Source organism: Malaclemys terrapin, chromosome 15 (genome assembly GCF_027887155.1).
Source record: "Malaclemys terrapin pileata isolate rMalTer1 chromosome 15, rMalTer1.hap1, whole genome shotgun sequence".
Taxonomy (NCBI): Eukaryota; Metazoa; Chordata; order Testudines; family Emydidae; genus Malaclemys; species Malaclemys terrapin.
In genome coordinates this window covers 6384412-6409165 of record NC_071519.1, presented here as the reverse complement: position 1 = coordinate 6409165, position 24754 = coordinate 6384412, and the positions used below count along the sequence as shown (strand labels likewise).

Genomic DNA, 24754 nt, shown 5'->3' with positions numbered 1-24754 from the left:
TTATTAAATACAGACAGTAGGATTTAAGTGGTTCAAAGTGGTAACAGACAGAACAAAGTAAGTCACCAAGCAAAATAAAATAAAATGCGCAAATCTATGCCTAATCAAACTGAATACAGATAATTTCCTCACCAGTTCCAGAGTGCTCCCTTTTACAGGCTAATCTCCTTTTAGCCTGGGTCCAGCAATCACTCACACCCCCTGTAGTTACTGTTCTTTGTTTCAGTCTCCTTCAAGTATCCGGGTGGGGGGGGGGGTGGAGAGGCTCCTTCTTTAGCCAGCTGAAGACAAAATGGAGGGGTCTCCCACAGGTTTAAATAGACTCTCTCTTGTTGGTGGGGCCCCCCCTCCTCCCTCCTATGCAAAGTCCAGCTCCAAGATGGAGTTTTGGAGTCACCTGTGCAAGTCACATGCCCCTGCATGACTCAGTATTTGCAGGCCGACGCTATTGTCCACATGGCATCTTGCATGTCTCCAGGAAGACTTCTCATGTGGATTGGAGCATTCCAAGATGCATTGTTCCCCAAGTGTCTCCTGATCAGGTACTTAACCTGGCAAATTCCTTCCTAAAGAAGCTGACCAAATGCCTCACAAAGCTTACTTAGAAATCAAGCAAGCATACAGTCCATATTCTTAACCTCGAGTAGAAAATGATATATATGTACAAATAGGATGAATAGATATAGTAGACCATAACTTTTACGGAGATATGTTACATGGCACAGGCAGCACAAAACATATTCCAGTTATGTCATACATACATTTATAAGCACCTCCTCCCCATAAAGCCTTATGGGGTACACTGTCACAACTGGGTGTGTGTTGGGGTGGAGGGGTTCAGGGCAGAGGGCTGAGGGGTGTGGTGGGTGCAGGGCAGAAAGCTGGGTGTGTGGGGGTTTCAAGGGTCAGGGTAGGGGGCTTAGGGTACGGGGGTGCAGGGCAGAAGGCTGAGTGTGTGGGGGGGTTCAGGGCAGAGGGATGGGGCTGTGGGGTGCAGAGCAGAAGGCTGCATGTGTGTTCGGGTGGGGGGGTTCAGGGTAGAGGGCTGGGGGGCGTGGGGGTGCAGGGCAGAGTGCTGGGGTGCTCAGCTTGTGTGGGTGTTCCCAAACCACTGCCCTGTCCCACCCCCTTCCCCCAGTCTCCATCCCTACCTCTCTCTGCGTCCTCTACATAGCTGTCTGCATGCTGCCGCTCTTCCCCCTCCCCCTCACTAGGGCCATCAGCTGATTAGCGCAGGGACGGAGAGGAGAAGGGGCAGGAAAGCACCACGCTGAGAGAAGAAGCGGGGGGGGGAAGCTTGGCTGCTGCAGAACCAAGCTTCTGCCTCCTACCCCCGCAGGGGAGAGTGGTGGGCTGGGGGGCTGAGTGGAGCTGGGGCCTGGGACCGCGTCAGGGAGCTGCGTGCCACTCAAAATCGGCTTGAGTGCCGTGTTTGGCATGCGTGCCGTAGGTTGCCAACCCCTGCTCTAGGTTCTAGGCAGGAGCAGAGGATGGAAGAGGATAATGTAAGGGTCAGATCAGACGAGAAATATTCACATAAAGAATTGGACACATCAGAAAAGGGCAGACAAATAAACAGTGACAAGTTTTTAAAGTGCTTGTACACAAATGCTAGCTAAATAACAAGATGGGTGAACTAGAGTGCCTCGTGATAAAGGAGGATATTGATATAATCGGCATCACAGAAACCTGGTGGACTGAGGACAATCAATGGGACACAATCTTTCCGGGGTACAAAATATATTGGAAGGACAGAACAGGTCATGCGGGGGAGGGGGAGAAGTGGCACTACATGTGAAAGAAAATGTAGAATCAAATGAAGTGAATCCACATGTTCCATAGAATCTCTATGGATAGTAATTTCATGCTCTAATAAGAATATAACATTAGGGATCTATTATCGACCACCTGACCAGGACAGTGATAGTGATGATGAAATGCTAAGGGAAATTAGAGAGGCTATCAAAATTAAGAACTCAATAATAGTGGGGGATTTCAATTATCCCCATATTGACTGGGAACATGTCACCTCAGGAACGAAATGCAGAGATAAAATTTCTCGATACTTTAAATGACTGCTTCTTGGAGCAGATGGTACGGGAACCCACAAGGGGTGAGGCAACTCTCGATTTAGTCCTGTCACAGATTGCAGTGTCACTAGAGAAGGTTTTGGAATTAATTGATAAACTTAACATTAACAAGTCACCAGGACCAGATGGCATTCACCCAAGAGTTCTGAAAGAACTCAAATGTGAAGTTGTGGAACTATTAACTATGGTTTGTAACCTGTCCTTTAAATCATCTTCTGTACCCAACGACTGGAAGATAGCTAATCTAATGCCAATATTTAAAAAGGGCTCTAGACGTGATCCCGGCAATTACAGACCAGTATGTCTAACGTCAGTACTGGGCAAATTGGTTGAAACAATAGTAAAGAATAAAATTGTCAGACACATAGAAGAACATACATTGTTGGGCAAAAGTCAACATGGTTTCTATAAAGGGAAATTGTGTCTTACTAATCTATTTGAGTTCTTTGAAGCGGTCAACAAACATGTGAACAAGGGGGATCCAGTGGACATAGTGTACTTAAATTTCCAGAAAGCCTTTGACAAGGTCCCTCACCAAAGGCTCTTACATAAATTAAGTTGTCATGGGATAAAAGGGAAGGTCCTTTCATGGATTAAGAACTAGTTAAAAGACAGGGTTGGAATTAATGGTAAATTCTCAGAATGGAGAGGGGTAACTAGTGGTGTTTCCCAAGGGTCAGTCCTAGGAGCAATCCTATTCAATTTATTCATAAATGATCTGGAGAGAGGGGTAAAAAGTGAGGTGGCAAAGTTTGCAGATGATACTAAACTGCTGAAGATAGTTAAGACCAAAGCAGACTGTGAAGAACTTCAAAGAGATCTCACAAAACTAAGTGATTGGGCAACAAAATGGCAAATGAAATTTAATGTGGATAAATGTAAAGTAATGCACATTGGAAAAAATAACCCCAACTATACATGCAATATGATGGGGGCTAATTTAGCTGCAATGAACCAGGAAAAAGTTCTTGCAGTCATCGTGGATAGTTCTCCGAAGACATCCACGGTGGTCAAAAAAGCAAACAGGATCTTAGGAATCATTAAAAAGGGGATAGAGAATAAGAAGGAGAATATATTATTGCCCTTATAAAAAATCGATGGTACACTCACCCACATCTTGAATACTGAGGACAGATGTGGTCTCCTCATCTCAGAAAGGATATACTGGCATTAGAAAAGGTTCAGAGAGGGGCAACTAAAATGATTAGGAGTTTGGAATGGGTCCCATATGAGGAGAGATTAAAGAGGTTAGGACTTTTCAGCTTGGAAAAGCAGAGACTAAGGGGGGATATGATAGAGGTATATAAAATCAGGAGTGATGTGGAGAAAGTAGATAAGGAAAAATTATTTACGTATTCCGATAATACAAGAAGTAGGGGTCACCAAATGAAATTAACAGGCAGCAGGTTTAAAACAAATAAAAGGAAGTTCTTCTTCACACAGTGCATAGTCAACTTGTGAAACTCCTTACCTGAGGAGGTTGTGAAGGCTAGGATTATAACAGCGTTTAAAAGAGAACTGAATAAATTCATGGAGGTTAAGTCCATTAATGGTTATTAGCCAGGATGGGTAAGGAACGGTGTCCCTAGCCTCTGTTTGTCAGAGGGTGGAGATGGATGGCAGGAGAGAGATCACTTGATCATTACCTGTTAGGTTCACTCCCTCTGGGGCACCTGGCATTGGCCACTGTTGGTAGACAGGATACTGGGCTAGATGGACCTTTGGTCTGACCCAGTACAGCTGTTCTTATGTTCTTATATATTCTTATGTCCCTTGGCATTTATCTCTGCTGGTACATGGCATGCAGTGCCTCCTTGGGGAAGCAGTATAGAAAAAGCTAATAACTGCAGAGGTTGGAATTTCAGATTGGCACGAGCAAAAGGGTAGAGTCAGAGATCCTGAAAGGCACATGAAATGCAGCAAGACTAAGGGCAAGTCGACCCTGCAGAATTTAGTCAACATACAGCCACCGCAGTTATTGAATTGATTTTACATGTGCGCACTACACTCCTCATATCGGTAATATGTGTTCTCACCAGGAGCCCCTGCACCGATTTAACTGCGAGCGTGGGGCATTGTGGGATAGTTTCTGAAAGGCAGCATCAGTTGACGTAAGCAATGCGGCATCTACACTGACACTGCATCGAACTAACTAAATAAATGTAACCACTATGCCTCTCATGGAGCTGGAGTTATTAAGTCAGTGTAATGGGCAAGTAACATTGGTGGGAACTACATTATAGTGTAGATGCTTACAAAGGGGGGCTGTGTTGGTGAGTATCTGAGTGTCTGCTGCTGGGACAGTTGGTCAGTTTGACCGTGTGCTTGATTGCTTGCTTGTTTGTTTGAAAAGTGTGAATTGGGAGTGCTTTGTTCCAGCTGGGCCTTGAGTGGGCCTGACTGGTATATAAGGGCAGTCAGCAGCGAACCAGCTGAGTGGCGAACAGCAGAGGCTAACAGCGGGAGTTTGCCTGGGAGCTGTCCGAGAGGAGGTACGCTAAGTGCTGCATTAGGGGGGCTGTGTTGGTGAGTATCTGAGTGTCTGCTGCTGGGACAGTTGGTCAGTTTGACCGTGTGCTTGATTGCTTGCTTGTTTGTTTGAAAAGTGTGAATTGGGAGTGCTTTGTTCCAGCTGGGCCTTGAGTGGGCCTGACTGGTATATAAGGGCAGTCAGCAGCGAACCAGCTGAGCGGCGAACAGCAGAGGCTAACAGCGGGAGTTTGCCTGGGAGCTGTCCGAGAGGAGGTACGCTAAGTGCTGCATTAGGGGGGCTGTGTTGGTGAGTATCTGAGTGTCTGCTGCTGGGACAGTTGGTCAGTTTGACCGTGTGCTTGATTGCTTGCTTGTTTGTTTGAAAAGTGTGAATTGGGAGTGCTTTGTTCCAGCTGGGCCTTGAGTGGGCCTGACTGGTATATAAGGGCAGTCAGCAGCGAACCAGCTGAGCGGCGAACAGCAGAGGCTAACAGCGGGAGTTTGCCTGGGAGCTGTCCGAGAGGAGGTACGCTAAGTGCTGCATTAGGGGGGCTGTGTTGGTGAGTATCTGAGTGTCTGCTGCTGGGACAGTTGGTCAGTTTGACCGTGTGCTTGATTGCTTGCTTGTTTGTTTGAAAAGTGTGAATTGGGAGTGCTTTGTTCCAGCTGGGCCTTGAGTGGGCCTGACTGGTATATAAGGGCAGTCAGCAGCGAACCAGCTGAGCGGCGAACAGCAGAGGCTAACAGCGGGAGTTCGCCTAGGGAGAGCGCACTGAGGCTTTCATCTGCAGGTTTCTCTGAGTAGTTCCTGCAACAGTTGAGGAAGCTCCTAAGAGGACGGTGATATGGAAGGTGAGCGATCAGCTGTTGTAACCTGCACAGGTTGTGCCATGTTTGTCTTTCTTCCGCAGGACAGAAGCGACTTTGTCTGCACAAAATGCAAGCTGGTCTCCATATTGGAGGAGAAGGTTCGAGGGCTGGAGAAACAAGTATCAACTCTGCGTTGCATAAGGGAAAATGAAGATTTCCTGGACAGACGTCAGGAGATGCTTCTACGGCCACAATGTTCTGAAGATTCAGAGCAGGCGCAGCAGGGACAGAAGGATTGTGAGGAGGTTTGGCAGCATGTGACCTCCAGAAGAAGAAAGAGGAGCGTCCATGCACCAGCAATGGAGATACAGGTGAGGAATCGTTTCCATGTTCTCTCTACAGGTGCTAATGCGGAGAGTGGACTAGATGGCCCATCTGAGGGAAGGGAGCAGAAGGAGACTCCACCGATTGGAAGGCAAAAGATGCACTGTCCTAGGGATGGGGGTTCCACGACCACCACTCCCAAGAGGAGGAGGAGGGTGGTGGTGGTCGGGGACTCCCTCCTCAGGGGGACTGAGTCATCTATCTGCCGCCCTGACCGGGAAAACCGAGAGGTCTGCTGCTTGCCAGGAGCTAGGATACACGCTGTGACGGAGAGACTGCCGAGACTCATCAAGCCCTCGGATCGCTACCCCTTCCTGCTTCTCCACGTGGGCACCAATGATACTGCCAAGAATGACCTTGAGCGGATCACTGCAGACTACGTGGCTCTGGGAAGAAGGATAAAGGAGTTTGAGGCGCAAGTGGTGTTCTCGTCCATCCTCCCTGTGCAAGGAAAAGGCCGGGGTAGAGACCGTCGAATCGTGGAAGTCAACGAATGGCTACGCAGGTGGTGTCGGAGAGAAGGCTTTGGATTCTTCGACCATGGGATGGTGTTCCAAGAAGAAGGAGTGCTAGGCAGAGACGGGCTCCACCTAACGAAGAGAGGGAAGAGCATCTTCGCCAGCAGGCTGGCTAACCTAGTGAGGAGGGCTTTAAACTAGGTTCACCGGGGGAAGGAGACCAAAGCCCTGAGGTAAGTGGGGAAATGGGATCCTGGGAGGAAGCACAAGCAGGAGAGCGCAACAGGGGAGGACTCCTGTCTCATGCTGAGAAAGAGGGACGATCGTTGAGTTATCTTAAGTGCCTATACACAAATGCAAGAAGCCTGGGAAACAAGCAGGGAGAACTGGAAGTCCTGGCACAGTCAGGGAACTATGATGTGATTGGAATAACAGAGACTTGGTGGGATAACTCACATGACTGGAGTACTGTCATGGATGGATATAAACTGTTCAGGAAGGACAGGCAGGGCAGAAAAGGTGGGGGAGTTGCATTGTATGTAAGAGAGGAGTATGACTGCTCAGAGCTCCGGTATGATACTGCAGAAAAACCTGAGAGTCTCTGGATAAAGTTGAGAAGTGTGAGCAACAAGGGTGATGTCGTGGTTGGAGTCTGCTATAGACCACCAGACCAGGGGGACGAGGTGGACGAGGCTTTCTTCTGGCAACTAGCAGAAGTTGCTAGATCACAGGCCCTGGTTCTCATGGGAGACTTTAATCACCCTGATATCTGCTGGGAGAGCAATACAGCGGTGCACAGGCAATCCAGGAAATTTTTGGAAAGTGTAGGGGACAATTTCCTGGTGCAAGTGCTGGAGGAACCAACTAGGGGCAAAGCTTTTCTTGACCTGCTGCTCACAAACAGGGAAGAACTAGTAGGGGAAGCAAAAGTGGATGGGAACCTGGGAGGCAGTGACCATGAGATGGTCGAGTTCAGGATCCTGACACAAGGAAGAAAGGAGAGCAGCAGAATACGGACCCTGGACTTCAGAAAAGCAGACTTTGACTCCCTCAGGGAACAGATGGGCAGGATCCCCTGGGAGAATAACATGAAGGGCAAAGGGGTCCAGGAGAGCTGGCTGTATTTTAAAGAATCCTTATTGAGGTTGCAGGAACAAACCATCCCGATGTGTAGAAAGAATAGTAAATATGGCAGGCGACCAGCTTGGCTAAACAGTGAAATCCTTGCTGATCTTAAACGCAAAAAAGAGGCTTATAAGGAGTGGAAGATTGGACAAATGACCAGGGAGGAGTATAAAAATATTGCTCAGGCGTGCAGGAGTGAAATCAGGAAGGCCAAATCACACTTGGAGTTGCAGTTAGCAAGAGATGTTAAGAGTAACAAGAAGGGTTTCTTCAGGTATGTTAGCAACAAGAAGAAAATCAAGGAAAGTGTGGGCCCCTTACTGAATGAGGGAGGCAACCTAGTGACCGAGGATGTGGAAAAAGCTAATGTACTCAATGATTTTTTTGCCTCTGTCTTCACGCACAAGGTCAGCTCCCAGATTGCTGCACTGGGCAGTACAGCATGGGGAGAAGGTGGCCAACCCTCTGTGGAGAAAGAAGTGGTTCGGGACTATTTAGAAAAACTGGACGTGCACAAGTCCATGGGGCCGGATGCGCTGCATCCGAGGGTGCTAAAGGAGTTGGCGGGTGAGATTGCAGAGCCATTAGCCATTATTTTTGAAAACTCATGGCGATCGGGGGAGGTCCCAGATGACTGGAAAAAGGCTAATGTAGTGCCCATCTTTAAAAAAGGGAAGAAGGAGGATCCGGGGAACTACAGGCCAGTCAGCCTCACCTCAGTCCCTGGAAAAATCATGGAGCAGGTCCTCAAGGAATCAATTATGAAACATTTAGAGGAGAGGAAAGTGATCAGGAACAGTCAGCATGGATTCACGAAGGGGAAGTCGTGCCTGACTAACCTAATTGCCTTCTATGATGAGATAACTGGCTCTGTGGATGAGGGGAAAGCAGTGGATGTGTTATTTCTTGACTTTAGCAAAGCTTTTGATACTGTCTCCCACAGTATTCTTGCCACCAAGTTAAAGAAGTATGGGCTGGATGAATGGACTGTAAGGTGGATAGAAAGCTGGCTAGATCGTCGGGCTCAACGGGTAGTGATCAATGGCTCCATGTCTAGTTGGCAGCCGGTTTCAAGTGGAGTGCCCCAAGGGTCGGTCCTGGGGCCGGTTTTGTTTAATATCTTTATTAATGATCTGGAGGATGGTGTGGACTGCACTCTCAGCAAGTTTGCAGATGACACTAAACTAGGAGGCGTGGTAGATACACTAGAGGGTAGGGATCGGATACAGAGGGACCTAGACAAATTAGAGGATTGGGCAGAAAAAAACCTGATGAGGTTCAACAAGGACAAGTGCAGAGTCCTGCACTTAGGACGGAAGAATCCCATGCACTGCTACAGACTAGGGACCGAATGGCTAGGTAGCAGTTCTGCAGAAAAGGACCTAGGGGTCACAGTGGACGAGAAGCTGGATATGAGTTAACAGTGTGCTCTTGTTGCCAAGAAGGCTAACGGCATTTTGGGCTGTATAAGTAGGGGCATTGCCAGCAGATCGAGGAACGTGATCGTTCCCCTTTATTCGACATTGGTGAGGCCTCATCTGGAATACTGTGTCCAGTTTTGGGCCCCACACTACAAGAAGGATGTGGAAAAATTGGAAAGAGTCCAGCGGAGGGCAACAAAAATGATTAGGGGTCTGGAGCACATGACTTATGAGGAGAGGCTGAGAGAACTGGGATTGTTTAGTCTCCAGAAGAGAAGAATGAGGGGGGATTTGATAGCAGCCTTCAACTACCTGAAGGGGGGTTCCAAAGAGGATGGAGCTCGGCTGTTCTCAGTGGTGGCAGATGACAGAACAAGGAGCAATGGTCTCAAGTTGCAGTGGGGGAGGTCCAGGTTGGATATCAGGAAAAACTATTTCACTAGGAGGGTGGTGAAACACTGGAATGCGTTACCTAGGGAGGTGGTGGAGTCTCCTTCCTTGGAGGTTTTTAAGGCCCGGCTTGACAAAGCCCTGGCTGGGATGATTTAGCTGGGAATTGGTCCTGCTTTGAGCAGGGGGTTGGACTAGATGACCTCTTGAGGTCCCTTCCAACTCTGATATTCTATGATTCTATGATTCTATGATTCTATGAAAGTTGGGTCAACGTAAGCTGCCTTATGTTGACCTAACTCTGTAGTGTAAACCAGGCCTAAGGCTCTTGTTAACAGCCAGAGGGTTTCCAGCAATCTAACCTCACTGTGATTCATTGGATCTAGAGAACATGCTGCGGCCTTTGAACCTGAGCTTCACCCACGAGTTTGAGTGAGACTCCTACCACTGATACCTTTTAGACAATGTGTGTTGTGCATTTTTCTTGCATCCTGCAGGAGATCCTCTTGAAAGTTTGGCCCTCTGATATGAACATTTCTGGGTTCAGAGGCATATTTTCAAGGGCTCTAAAAGCCACGTGCAGACTCTGACCTGGTTTGCTCTTAAAAGCTTTGCCAGTCCAGCTCTGTTGTTTAAGGCTGTGAAAAAGTGCATAAACGCACGCGCACACACGCACACCATCCAACATAGCTCTGCTGGCAAAAGCTCAATTATAGACACATACAGAGGCAGCAGTGGTAATGACCCAAGCAGTGGACAACACAATGAAGATGACTGGATGTGAAAGCTGCGGCATGTACATGATCCTGGACGGGGTACCTGCAAAGAGTTTCGTCTGCTTGAAGTGCCGCCTGATAGAGCTGATGGAAGAAAAGATCCGAGGATTGGAGATGCAGGTGGAAACTCTGGTTGAGTTTAGAAGGGGGTTGGAGTGAATGATGGAGCAAAGACATGAGGAGGCTGAAGGGAAAAGCTCAGACTTGCAGATGGAAGCAGGACCAAAGAACTCTGAGGGGAGACTGCTGGGTGAGGAAAGTGGGCAGTAGAAGCATGTCACTAAGAGAACCAGGCAAAGGAAAAGACGGGCTAGTGAAGGAGAAATAGAGCTCAGAAACAGGTTTGTGAAGTTGGAAAATGAAGAAGGGGCACAGCAGGTGGTTGCTGAAGGTGAGAAGGCAAGGAAGCTGAGAAGAGCAGCTAGTCCTATAGGAAGAGGGGAAGAGTCAATGGAGATAACTACACCAAATATAAGCCCCAGGAGGATACAGGATGGGTTGCGGAGGATTGCAAGGGACAATAGGAATCGAGAGGACTTGCGGCCGGAGGGAATAGTAGATAGACCGGAGAATCGCACAATCACCAGGAAAAGGCAGGTCTATGTGATTGGGGACTCCTTACTGAGAAGGATAGACAGGCCTGTAACCAGAGCTGATCCAGAGAACAGAAGGGTGTGCTGTCTGCCGGGTGCTAAGATATGGGATGTGGACCTGCAGCTGAAGAGGATCCTAATGGGAGCGTGAAAGAATCCACTGATTGTCCTTCATTTGGGAACAAATGATACGGTTAGATTCTCGCTGGAACGTATCAAAGGAGACTATGCCAGACTGGGGAAGATGCTTAAGGAAATCCAGGCTCAGGTGATCTTCAGTGGGATTCTGCCTGTTCCTAGAGAAGGGCATCAAAAATGTGACAAGATTATGATGATCGACACATGGCTCAGGTAGTGGTGCTATAAGGAGGGCTTTGGGATGTATGGCCACTGGGAAGCATTCATGGACAGAGGACTGTTCTCTCAGGATGGACTTCACCTGAGTAGGGAGGGAAATAGACTTCTAGGATGGAGGCTGGCACAACTGATTAAGAGAGCTTTAAACTAGAAATTAAGGGGAGATGGTTGGGAGATGTCCAGGTAATCTCCACGCTGGATTTTAACATTGAGAGGGAAGAAAATGAAGTAAGAAAGGATACAGCCATGGGTAGGAGAATGGACGTAAGGCGGAAGGGTAGTGTAGATACCAGTCTAATAGGTGATACTGGTGGTAGAATGTCTGTGCCTAATCGGGTAAAGAATGTGAGCAAAGCCAAACACCAAAAATTAAGATGTTTGTACACTAATGCGAGGAGCCTAGGTAACAAATTGGAGGAACTAGAGTTATTGGTGCAGGAAGTCAAACCAGATATTATAGGGATAACAGAAACATGGTGGAATAGTAGTCATGACTGGACTACAGGTATTGAAGGCTATGTGCTGTTTAGGAAAGATAGAAATAAAGGCAAAGGTGGTGGAGTAGCATTGTATATCAATGATGAGGTAAACTGTAAAGAAATAAGAAGTGATGGAATGGATAAGACAGAGTCTGTCTGGGCAAAAATCACACTGGGGAAGAAAGCTACTAGAGCCTCCCCTGGGATAGTGCTTGGGGTGCGCCAGGATCTGAGTTGGATAGAGAGGATAGAGACCTCTTTAATGTTTTTAATGAAGTAAATACTAATGGGAATTGTGTGGTCATGGGAGACTTTAACTTCCCAGCTATAGACTGGAGGACAAGTGCAAGTAGTAATAATAGGGCTCAGATTTTCCTGGATGCAATAGCTGATGGATTCCTTCACCAAGTAGTTGCTGAACCAACAAGAGGGAATGCCATTTTAGATTTGGTTTTGGTGAGTAGTGAGGACCTCATAAAAGAAATGGTTGTAGGGGACAACCTTGGTTTGAGTGATCATGAGCTAATTCAGTTCAAACTGAATTGCGGGATAAACAAAAATAGATCTGTGACTAGGGTTTTTGATTTCAAAAGGGCTAACTTTAAAAAATTAAGGAAATTAGTTAGGGAAGTGGATTGGACTAAAGAACTTGTGGATCTAAAGGTGGAGGAGGCCTGGATTTACATCAAGTCAAGGTTGCAGAAACTATCAGAAGCCTGCATCCCAAGAAAGGAGAAAAAACTCATAGGCAGGAGTTTTAGACCAAACTGGATGAGCAAGCATCTCAGAGAGGTGATTAAGAAAAAGCAGAAAGCCTACAAGGAGTGGAAGATGGGAAGGATCAGCAAGGAAAGCTACCTTACTGAGGTCAGAACATGTAGGGATAAAGTGAGAAAGGCCAAAAGCCATGTAGAGTTGGACCTTGCAAAGGGAATTAAAACCAAGGGCTAGTCTACACTACATGCCAGGATGGGCGGGTAGAAATCGATCTTTCAGGGATCGATTTATCACGTCTCATCTAGATGGATAAATCGATCCCCGAATCGATGCGCTTACTCCCACCTCGTCAGGAGGAGTAAGCGCCGTCGACGGGGGAGCCGCGGCGGTCAATTTGCCACCGTCCTCACAGCAGGGTAAGTCGAATAGGATATGCCGAATTCAGCTATGCTATTGCGTAGCTGAATTTGCGTATCTTAAATTGACCCCCCCCTTAGTGTAGACCTAGCCCAATCTTAAAGGTTCTATAGCCATATAAATAAGAAGAAAACAAAGAAAGAAGAAGTGGGATGGCTAAACACTAAGGATGGAGTGGAGGTTAAGGATAATTTGTGCATGGCCCAATATTTAAACAAATACTTTGCCTCAGTCTTTAATGAGGCTAACAAGGAGCTTGTGTTCACAGATGGGAATCCCAGCATTTATCTGCATGCCCTCCAGCTGTGTGCACTGGGTCATCTGTAGCTGTAACTGGATGATGGAGGGATTGGTTGGAGCAGCTTGGCAGAGCAGTGACTGTGCTATGAAGAGAGGTGCATGTGAAACTTGGGGGGGACAATTCTGCCTCATTTCTGTGCTAAGTGTTGTAGGCTTTGTCAGTAAAGCTGCCCAAGGGTGTGTTCTTGCCATCGGGATTGTCAGCACTCTGGTGGCATATGTTCTAGTGATCTGTGAGGCTTATTGAGGGGTAAGTGAAGGCAGAGACTGAAAAGGAAAACTCAGGTTAAGGGCAAAGAGTAACACTTTGCAAGTCTCAGATGGTTTGCGTGCAGGAGGTTCAGTACTGGAGTGCAGGCCAGGGGGAGGAAGCTTCTGTTTGCTATGATGGAGATGAACTCAAAAATTATCTTAGGAAAGAGAAATTTTTAGACTTTGTGCTGTACTGCTCTGTTCCCAGAGCGTTCTGTAACAGGGGAGGAGAGAGGGCTAGTATGTGTGTCACTGGCATGGAGCTACTATAAGGTGGGTGCATAACTGATAGGAAGATCATTCCCAGAGAGTAGTTATCAGTGGTTCACAGTCAAGCTGGAAGGGCATAACGAGTGGGGTCCTGCAAGAATCAGTTCTGGGTCCGGTTCTGTTCAATATCTTCATCAATGATTTAGATAATGGCATGGAGAGTACACTTATAAAGTTTGCGGATGAATAAGCTGGGAGGGGTTGCAAGTGCTTTGGAGGATAGGATTAAAATTCAAAATGATCTGGACAAACTGGAGAAATGGTTTGAAGTAAATAGGATGAAATTCAATAAGGACAAATGCAAAGAACAAACTTAGGAAGGAACAATCAGTTGCACACATACAAAATGGGAAATGAGTGCCTAGGAAGGAGTACTGCTGAAAGGATTCTGGGGGGTCATAGTGAATCACAAGCTACATATGAGTCAACAGTGTAACTCTGTTGCAAAAAAAAGGAAACATCATTCTGGGATGCATTAGCAGGAGTACTGTAAGCAAGACACAAGAAGTAATTCTTCCACTCTACTCCGCACTGATTAGGCCTCAGCTGAAGTAGTGTGTCCAGTTCTGGGTGCCACATTTCAGGAAAGATGTGGACAACTTGAAGAAAGTCCAGAGAAAAGCAACAAAAATTATTAAAGATCTAGGAAACATGACCTATGAGGGAAGATTGAAAAAATTGTGTTTGTTTAGTCTGGAGAAGAGAAGATTGAGCGGGGATATGATAACAGTTTTCAAATACATAAAAGCGTGTTACAAGGAGGAGGGAGAAAAATTGTTCTTCTTAACCTCTGAGTATAGGACAAGAAGCAATGGGCTTAAATTGCAGCAAGGGATGTTTAGGTTGGATATTAGGAAAACTTCCTGACTGTCAGGGTGGTTAAGCACTGGAATAAATTGCCTAGGGAAGTTGTGGAATCTCCATCATTGGGGATTTTTAAGAGCAGGCTGGACGAACACCTCTCAGGGATGGTCTAGATAATACTTATTCCTGCTTTGAGTGCAGAGGACTAGACTATATGACCTCTCAAGGTCCCTTCCAGTTCTATGATTCCATGTCGGGATGATGCTGAGACAGGGCAGAGCACAGGTGGCATTGTCGGGTTGGCATGAATCTTAACTTTTCATTTCTCCTTTCAAGAACTGAGGGGATGGATAGCCTTACCCAGCGAGTTCACATTCTCACAGTTCTCCTGCATGACTTCTCTGCAGAGGGCTCTCTGAGTGGGGTCCAGCAGAGCCCACTCTTCCCTGGTGAAATACACAGCCACCTCCTCAAAGGTCACCGGCCCCTGAAAGAGTAAGAGTCCAACACTCAGTACTTGCTTCCCTACTGACAGCCCCACTATTCATGGGGGAAGGAGCCAATCAAATGGATGCTCTGAGAGAGAGACAGTCAGCAGAGTCCTATCCCCACACTGCTGAGAGCAGCCAGGAGGCATCAGGGTGAGAGAACAAAGAGAGAGCCACTTGTCTTTCCCAGCAGATCCATCACACACTTACTAGCCAGAGGCTAATACAGCCTCAATACCCTCCCTACACCTCGCTGGTGGATGCCCCCTTTCCATGTCACACCAGTCTCTGGCTAGAAGGTGGAGGATTCAACACTGGAATTCTGGTCAGTTTTCCCTGCTCTGCCCAGGGGGTTCATTTGTCTGTTTCCTGTTTCACAAATTAGGGAATTTTCTCCCCCAACACCCAAGCGCTTCTTCCTAGAATCTAGGTCCAGGTTAAACAAGTTCCAGGAGGTTTGTCACACTCTATCTCCCTCCCTTTCTTCACCTGGGGTATTCCCTGCCCCCTCCAGAGCTATCTCCCCAGAAGTTGTCACTTCTTCAGTATTTACTGCCCCTTTCCCTCCAGCAGGAACCCACCAGCAACCCCCCAATAACCCCTACCTGAACTGGCTCCACTGCAGCCATTTCTTTTCCCTGTCCCTAAACCCACAGAGACATGTTCAAACCCTCCCAGGAATAGAGTCTGAACCAAACACTGGAAAAGACCAGAACCAAAGGAGCCCCTTTGAGGGGATTCCCCCTGACACTGTCCCCAGGGCAGCACACTCCTGCAGCAGGGGAAACAGGGAGAGTCAGGGGCTGTTTTTTCCTCTCTCTGCTCCTCACCTTGTTCACAGGAAAGTGACCCTGTGCAGGGATGCTGCAGTGAGTGTGCCTGGGGGAGTCAGAAATCTGGGAACCTGCCTCCCCTTATTTCTCCTGATGCCCTCCTCTTTCCTAGTGCCCTACCCCCCTGGATGGGAGATGTGGTCACCATCCCTTTCTTGGGGGCTTTCTCTCTCCTGAGGCTGTCCCCGTTCTGCACGTGCGGGGAAGGGGGTATCAGTAAGGAAGACCTGCTTTATCCACACAAGTTACTGGACACAACAGAGAGCCAGCGAGAGCAGGTCAGACTCGCTGATAAAAGGATCCCTTCTGGCCTTAATTATGGTAGCAGCTCTGGGCTCCTGGACACCCGGGGAGCAGAGATGGGGGGGGGGCACTGTGCAGTCAGTTACCTGCCCAGCCCCAAGGTCTCAGTCACCTGGAGTCTCAGCCAGGGCCGGATCTAGGTTTTTTGCCACCCCAAGCAAAAAAAAAATTTGGCTGCCCTCCACCCCAGCCCTGGGCTCTTCCCCCCGTGCCCTCCCCCACCCGCACCCCCTGACACCCCAGCCCTGGGCTCTCTCTTCCCCCTCCACCTGCACCCCCTGCTGCCCCAACCCTGAGCTCCCCCCAAAACATGACCTCCTTGTTCATCACAGCAATCCCTGTTTCTCCTATTTTTATTTCATTTTAGTATAAATCTCGCCCCCGCAACCCCATCTTTAGTGCTCCAAATGCACATGGAAGGCATAGGGACTAACCCTCAAACCTTGTACCCAGAAAGGGATGGGGATCTAGTGAAGAGGTTCAGGCAGAGGAGTGGGTGTGGGGGTGCTTGGGGGCTCTACACTGGCAGAGAAGCAGGGTGTGATGTACTCGCGGAGGAGGAGAGGGGATATCAGGAGGGTTGCGGGAGAAGAAGTGCGGGGAAGCAGGGAGGTGCGGGAGGAGAGGGTTGGGGGAGGGTACAAGGGAAGAGGTGTGGGTGAAGGGAGAATACAAGGGGAAAGGGGTGTGATGAAGGAGCAATGGGGGAGGTACAAGTGGAGGGGCTGCGAGCGGGATGGGGGGTACAAGGGCTGAGAGGGGCAGGCGCTGACAGCTGCTTCCCCAGCCCCGTGCAGGCAGAGCCGAGAGGACAGACACTGACCCCCAGGTTCCCGAGCTGCGGGGGTCCCCCGGCAGGGCAGTATCCCCCGCTGCCCCGCTCAGAGCCGGGCTCTGCCTCTCCCCGCCCAGGGCAGGCAGCACGGGGCTGAGGCGGGGGAGGTGCATGGTTGGCTGGGTCCGGGGGCAGGAGGGGACGGCAGCAGCTCCCTGGCAGCTTGGGCTGCCCAGCCCCTCGCCCTGTCAGTGTGCGAGCTGGGATCCGCGCCCCCTGCCCAGCCCGGCGGCGCCCTGCCCAGCCCACTCGGGCGGGAAATGCTGCGCGGCCCTGGGGAGACTCAGAGCAGAAGCGGCAGCAGGACCCCTACCCTCTCCCTGCATCCCGGGCCCCACTTCCCTCCCTCCCACCCCGGCTCCTCACCCCCAGGCTGGGCTGCAGTTCAGGCTGCCCGGCCGCTGGAGAGCCAAAGCATCATCCCCCGGAGCTGAGCCCCTCTCGCCACCGCAGCCGGGCTCAGCTCCAGGGGATGACGCTCCGGCTCTCCAGCGGCCGGGCAGCCTGAACTGCCGTCCAGCCTGTGCGACTCCGGCTGCCATGAGCGCCATCTAGCGACTGCAGCCAGAACTGCAGCGTCCGTTCCAGCGCAGCCTGAAAGCCTCAGCTGACAGGGAACAGCTTGGTTCAGGGCCGGCTCCGGCTTTTTGTGCCCCAAGGAAAAAAATGGGGGGGCTGGAGTGCCGCCCCTTGGAAAGTGCTGCCCCAAGCACATGCTTGGAGCGCTGGTGCCTAGAGAGGGCTCTGGCTGCAGCTCTCGCCGGGGCTGTCTGCGACGGCTCGGACTCGCCCTCCAGGACAGCCCCAGGCTCTGCTGAGCCAGGCCCCCCACAGGATGAAGAGAGAGCGGGGGGAGGGAGCGCTGGGGGCGGGCAGGGAAGTGACTCTGACAAGCGACCCCTCCTCAGCCCATCTCTGCTCCCCTGCATCTTTGGCTCCCAGCGCATCTCTGCTCCCCTGCATCTTTGGCTCCCAGCGCTGCTGGCCTCACTGACACCCCCGGCTCTGGCTCCCCTCAGGAGGGGCCGATCCAGCTCCAGGAGTCCCCCCCCCTGGAAACAGGACAGAGATCAAGCCAGAGGGGGAAGGGGGCTAACCAGGAGTTCTCAGACTGGGGGTTACTGTCCTCAGTTATGTCGGGGTCACAAGCGCACCCAGCTCTGCAGGCAGCAGCAGCGCAGAAGTGAGGGTGGCAATGGAGCACGAAGTCTGCTGTGAAAAGTGATATTGACAAATGTCTTTGCACCCCCAGAAAAAAACAGTAACTATTAAAAAAAAATTTTCTGCTTATAACAATAATTTAATTAAAGTGTGTTTTAGGCTTAATTTAAAAGTGGTGAGAAAAGGTAAATTCATTTTAAAGAATAGATTAAAGAATAAATTAAGCATTTAAAATCAGGATAAATAGAAGAAATGTGTTTTGAATTGATAAGGGGGGTTACACTCAGAAGCTTGCTTTGTGCAAGAGGTCACTGTCACAGACTCACAGGTCATGCCCACTCTTGGCCCCATGCAGTCCATGGGGGAACCCCCTTAAGTGAGACAGCCCTTCTCAGGGGTCCACTCTCTCATAGGGTTAAGCCCCTCCACCTCCTGCAGCCGCACCTCTCTGAGCCTTAGCACACCTGTTTCTCGCCCTGGGCCCCCTCAGGGAGTCCACTCGCTCTGGACCCCAGAGCCTCCTCTCCCAAGGGGAATAATATAACCCTGTTCTCCAGACTGCACTGACACTCAGCCAGCATAAAACCGAAGGGTTTATCGAGTGTTTGAACACAGCATAGGAAACTCTCTGGGCCCTCAGGCCTGGCCTCCCTCAGCACAGCATATCCAAGTCTCCCGTGCATCCAGGTGGGCTCTGCCTGTTCTCCCTCTCCAGCCCAGAGCTCCCCCTGCTTCCCAGCTGGGCATCTGATATCACCAGCCCCAAGTCCTGCCTCTGTCCATTGTCTTCTCTCCAGGTAAACAGGGTCGCCCCGGCCTCCTCTCTTCTGTCCTCTGGCCCCCTCTGGCTGGAACCAGCTGGTTAGGTCACCAGGGTCCTTTCTTTGCAGTCCATTCTCCTCCCACTGACTAGAACTGGCTGCAACTCCTGAGCTGGGCCTCTGGGTCACCAGGTCGCCAGGTCACCAGTCGCCAGGGTATCCATTCTCCAGGCCATTGGCTGGGGTCCCAAGTTCCCTTGCTGGTCCTCTGTAACAATAAACTCCCTCTCCCATCACCTTTTTAAACCTTGAATTGGCCCTGTCAACACTGGTTCTCCACTTGTGAAGTAACTCCCTGCTCTCCATGTGTCAGTATATAATGCCTGCATCTGTAGCTTTCACTCTATGCATCCGAAGAAGTGAGGTTTTTACTCACGAAAGCTTATGCCCAAATAAATCTGTTAGTCTTTAAGGTGCCACCAGACTCCTTGTTGTTTTTGTAGATACAGACTAACACGGCTACCCCCTGATACTTGTTAAACCAGTAACACTCAGGGAAACTGAGTCCTAACTCCCTGCACTGGAAAAAAACAAGAAAATCCCCCACTTCATCACATCCAGGAAATACCACACTGCTCTTCCAGGAAAAAAGACCCTGCCGCAGAAGAAACCATGTGACTGGAATCATAGCTAAGGCTACGATTTAATCACGGGTATTTTTAGTAAAAGTCATGGACAGCTCATGGGCAAGAAACAAAAAATCATGGCCCCCAACCTATACCATAAATACCCCTGATTGAATCTTGGGGAGTTGGGAGCTCAGGGGGCCCACAGCACCACCACTTGGTGGGGAGGGGGAAAGCCCCAAAGAGCCCACTGTGCCACTGGGGAGAGGGAAGCCCTAGGGACCCACTGCCACTCTGGCCACTGCTGGTGGGGGGGAACCCTGTGGGGCATGTGGGGTAGGGCTCTGCTGGGGGGTTATTCCTTCCTTTAATAGCTGTGGAAGGGTAAACAGCGAGATAATTTGCTCCTCTATGCAGAACAAATAAAGGCCGGCTGAATTATTTCCAGGGCTGTAAGTAATAAAACACAATTGAGCAGAGAATGGTTTTGATCCATCTGCCTCTGGGTTATGGATCCAGCATGCTTCTGCTGCACAGTGTGATACGTGCAGGATCTATTCATAGGGCAGCCAAGTTCGGCTGAGTAGGTTTTACTGAAACCTGAGCAGTTTCTGCACCAAAAATAAAATAAAATAAAATACAAATTCTGTGCACAATATTTTAAAATTCTGCAAATTTTATTTGTCAATAAATAAATGTGGAGGCTCCAGTATGGCAGTGTGGAGCACAGGCTACTGGATGCATGGAGATGGAAGATCACCCTGCAGCCACCTCCCCCAGAACATGAACTCAATGGTGACATGCCTGTGTAGTTGGGGAGGGGTGCATGACCACTCTTGTGGCTTCCCATTGCTTCCCAATAAGAAAGTTATTTTTTATGCAGTGAAACAAATAACTCTGTGGGGGACATGAATTCTGTGCTTGTGTAGTAGTGCAGAATTTCCAAAGGAGTAAGATTTGAATCTTTCAGATGGCTTGTTTTAGTTGCAGAGTATTAATGAGGCTGCCTCTGCTCAGGAGCTGTACTGCTCCTCCAGGAAAAAAAAAAGACCCTGCTGCAGAAGAAACTATGTGATTGGAGTCATAACACATCTCTTGCCTTACAGGAGTGGACTCTGTGGGATAAGGCTCTGCTGGGGCTTTATTCCTTCCTTTAATGACTGTGAAAGGGTAAACGGAGAGAATTTGTTCTTCTTTTCTATGCGAAACAAATGAAGTCAGGCTGAATTGTTTCCAGGGTTGTAATAAAAATCAGGCTAGCAGAAGATGGGTTTCAATCTATCGACCACTGGGTTATGGGCCCAGCACACTTCCGCTGCGCCACTCTGCTGGGGGGAGCTTCCTAGAGGATGTATTCATAGCGCAGCTCACAAGCTGTGCACTGGAGAGTTGTGCCCATGGGATTTAGATGCTTTAGAGGAAGGTGATTCTACATGTGTTGTGTCACATCTCCAAAGCTGACCTGAAATGTAGTCTCTGCATTCTCAGCCGGGGTCTCCTTAGTCTAATGATTCAGCAAAACCAGCCCCTTCCCCTGCTTTTCTCCTGGTAAGATCCAGCCAATCTCCTGCCGCCCCGCCCCCCTCTAGGCTGAGGAGGGTTCCCCGATTCCCCGAGTGTCACAAACCCCCTACGAGGTGGCTCGGTGGGGCAGGGCCAGGCCCGGGGAAGAGCCGCTCCTTCCTGCCCTCCCCCCAACCTGGCAGCCCGCCCTTTGGTGTCGGCAGCAGGGCCTTGGCCGGGGCCGGGAGCGCAGCGCGGAGGCTGCTCCAGCCCTGCAGCCCGCGGGGCAGCGCAGAGTGGGCAGGGCCCGGGGAGGCGGAGACACGTGTGGGGCGGACACGCTCCTGCTGGGAGGGGCTGGGCCCGGCTGCCTGGTTCGCCCCCTGCCCGGGTGGGTCCCCGAGCTCCCTGCGGCCGGAGAGGGGCTGCGGGGGGGCGAGTATCCCGGGCAGGGCGGAGCGGAGCAGCCCCTGCTGCGGGGCTGGGACGACGAAGCCCAGGAGCTGCTGGGCTGGGAGCTGCAGGAGGGGCCCGGAGCGTAGCGCGGCTGCAGATCTCCGAGCCCAGGCTGGGCCCGGGAGCAAGGGGATCTGGGATGTCAGAGCCGGGCTTTGGGGTGGTAGGAGCGGCTGGTGCTGGGGACTGTGGGGCTGCTGGGAGCTGGGAGTTTCAGGTGTGCTGTGGGGGTCAGGGCCAGGGCTGCCCAGAGGGGTCGCAAGTGGGGCAATTTGCCTCAGGCCCCGTGGGGCCCCCATGACAATATAGTATTATATAGTATTGCAACTTTTTTTATGGAAGGGGCCCCCAAAATTGCTTTGCCCCAGGCCCCCTGAATCCTCTGGGCAGCCCTGACTCAGGGCTGGCGTTCAGGGGATGTTTGGGGGGTCTATGTTCAGATCTGGCCCTGTGGGAGCATTGGGGATTGTAGCTGGGGAAAGTGGGGGACTGTCTGAAGATGGCTGCTTGGGATGTGAGTCAGGCATGAGGAGTGGGGGGTTGGGCTGCACCTCTGTCACTGCAGCCTGGGGTCCTGCGTTTTCTCTGGAAAAGCTGCTCCCTGTTTCACCATCTCCTCTCAGTCTGATTCCCAGCGACTCTGCACAGGAGTCTGCAGGGCAGGATGGGCCCTGAAATCTGGCAGCTGGGAGGCCCTTTGCAGCAGTTTCTAACTCTCCCTCCCCTGCTTCTTCCAGGAGGTACCACAAAAGCATCTGGCCCCTCTTGGAAAAGAGAGAGAAGCAGACAAAGTCGAGGAGGAGCAGCAAAGCGAGGAGCTGCTGGTAGGTGCCCAGAGCCCCCCGCCACTTAGGTTTGCCTGGCATAAGAATGACATGGTGAATGCAGGGCCCACCCTGCCAGCCAGGGAACCATTTCCACTGGAGCCCAGGGAGAGGCAGGTTCAGACACGTGGGTAACATGATGCCCTTAGGATGCAGGAGGCTGCTGGGCAGGAGAGGGTCAGTCTGTGTTAGCCCAGGTAGCCCCTGTCCATGGGCTGTTTGGATGTTACAGTGACCAGGGATCCTTTCTAGGTCCTAGGAGGGATGGGGAGGAAGGAGATGACGAGTGGGCTGCAGAGATGGAGGTTTTGGCTCAGTGAAAGTTGATGAGGTTTTGGGGAGAAGTGTTCCTCCTGTAGGTGATGTACAGCTCACCCCGGCCCTGAGCCCTCCTCCCTTCCTGGGATAAATGAACTTCCCATTACTCACTGCAAGAGATCTTGTGTTCTGGTAAATAACTCTGCCACCTGCCCAAGGTGTATTTATAATTTTCCCCAGTTACCGAGCAGATGAATTTCAAGGTTGATAAATGCAAAGTAATGCACATTGGAAAAGATAATATCAAATACACATAAAATGAAGGAGTCTCAGGGTATGTCTACACTACGAAATTAGGTCAAATTTATAGAAGCCAGTTTTACAGAAATCGGTTGTATACAGCCGATTGTGTGTGTCCCCACATAAAATGCTCTAAGTGCTCTAGTCGGTGGACCGCGTCCACAGTACCGAGGCTAGTGTCGACTTCCGGAGCATTGCACTATGGGTAGCTATTCCACAGTTCCCACAGTCTCCGCCGCCCATTGGAATTCTGGGTTGAGATCCCAATGCCTGAATGATGCAAAACAGTGTTGCGGGGGGTTCTGGGTACATGTCATCAGGCCCCCTCCCCCTCCGTCAGAGCACAGGCAGACAATAGATTTGCGCCTTTTTACCTGGGTTACCTGTGCAGACAACATACCACGGCAAGCATGGAGCTCACTCAGATCAGCTCACCGTCACCATATGTCATCTGGGTGCCGGCAGACGTGGGACTGCATTGCTACACAGCAGCAGCTAACTGCCTTTTGGCGGTAGACGGTGCAGCATGACTGGTAGCTGTGGGGCTGGCAGCCATAGGGCTGCATTGCACCAGCCCCTTGCTTTTTGGTAGAAGATGGTATATTACGACTGGTATCTGTTGTCATCATACTGCAGTGGCTGTCAATCATGGGCACCTGGGCAGACATGCAACTGTCTCGATGATGATGGCTATCAGTCGTAGTATGTTATTTTCTGCCAATCGCCCAGTATTGTCTGCTAAGCACCCAGAAGAGGCTGAGAGCGATCTGGGTGCTGGCAGACATGGGACTGGAAGACATGGCGCTGCATTGCTACACAGCAGCAGCCCCTTGTCTTTTGCTAGAAGATGGCATGTTACGATTGATATCCATCATCGTCGTACTGCAGTGGCTATCAGTCATGCTGCACCGTCAGCTGCCAGCTTAAGATGTAAAAAATAGATTTCTTCTGTATTCATTTGCTTCCTCTCCCTCCGTGAAATCAACGGCTTGCTAAACCCAGGGTTTTGAGTTTAATCTTTGGGGGGACCATTCTGTGTGATAGTTGTTTGTGTTTATCCCTGATGCACAGCCACCTTTCTTGATTTTAATTCCCTGTACCTATATGCCATGTCATCACTCGGCCCTCCCTCCCTCCTTCCCCTGGTCTGTCAGATACTAGTTTCGCGCCTTTTATCAGACCAGGCACCATAGCTAGCACTGGGATCATGGAGCCCGCTCAGATCACCGCGGCAATTATGAGCACTATGAACACCACGCGCATTGTCCTGGAGTATATGCAGAGCCAGGACATGCCAAAGCGAAACCCGGACCAGCCGAGGAGGCGATTGCAGCGCGGCGACAAGAGTGATGAGGAAATTGACATGGACATAGACCTCTCACAAGGCACAGGCCCCAGCAATGTGGAAATCATGGTGTTACTGGGGCAGGTTCATGCCGTGGAACGCCGATTCTGGGCACGGAAACAAGCACAGACTGGTGGGACCGCATCGTGCGGCAGGTGTGGGATGATTCCCAGTGGCTGCGAAACTTTCGCATGCGTAAGGGCACTTTCATGGAACTTTGTGACTTGCTTTCCCCTGCCCTGAAGTACCAGAATACCAGGATGAGAGCAGCCCTCACAGTTGAGAAGCGGGTGGTGATAGCCCTGTGGAAGCTTGCAACGCCACACAGCTACCGGTCAGTCGGGAATCAATTTGGAGTGGGCAAATCTACTGTGGGGGCTGCTGTGATCCAAGTTGCCAGGGCAATGAAAGACCTGGTGATAGCAAGGGTAGTGACTCTGGGCAACGTGTAGGCAATAGTGGATGGTTTTGCTGAAATGGGATTCCCAAACTGTGGTGGGGCCATAGACGGAACGCATATCCCTATCTTGGCACTGGCGCACCAAGCCACCGAGTACATAAACCACAAGGGGTACTTTTCAATGCTGCTGCAAGCCCTGGTGGATCACAAGGGACCTTTCACCAACATCAACCTGGGATGGCCGGGAAAGGTACATGATGCTCATGTCTTCAAGCACTCTGCTCTGTTTCGAAAACTGGAGGAAGGGACTTTCGTCCCGGATCAGAAAGTAACCGTTGGGGATGTTGAAATGCCTATCGTGATCCTTGGGGACCCAGCCTACCCCTTAATGCCATGGCTCATGAAGCCGTACACAGGCAGCCTGGACAGGAGTCAGGACCTGTTCAACTACAGGCTGAGCAAGTGCCGAATGGTGGTGGAATGTGCATTTGGACGTTTAAAAGCGCGCTGGCGCAGCTTACTGACTCGCTCAGATCTCAGCGAAAA

General features: G+C 50.3%; 1 pseudogene; it reads right to left on the bottom strand.

Moving 5' to 3' along the window:
• LOC128823351 (zinc finger protein 420-like) overlaps positions 1-24754 on the bottom strand; it is a 208361-nt pseudogene that overhangs the window by 117188 nt on the left and 66419 nt on the right.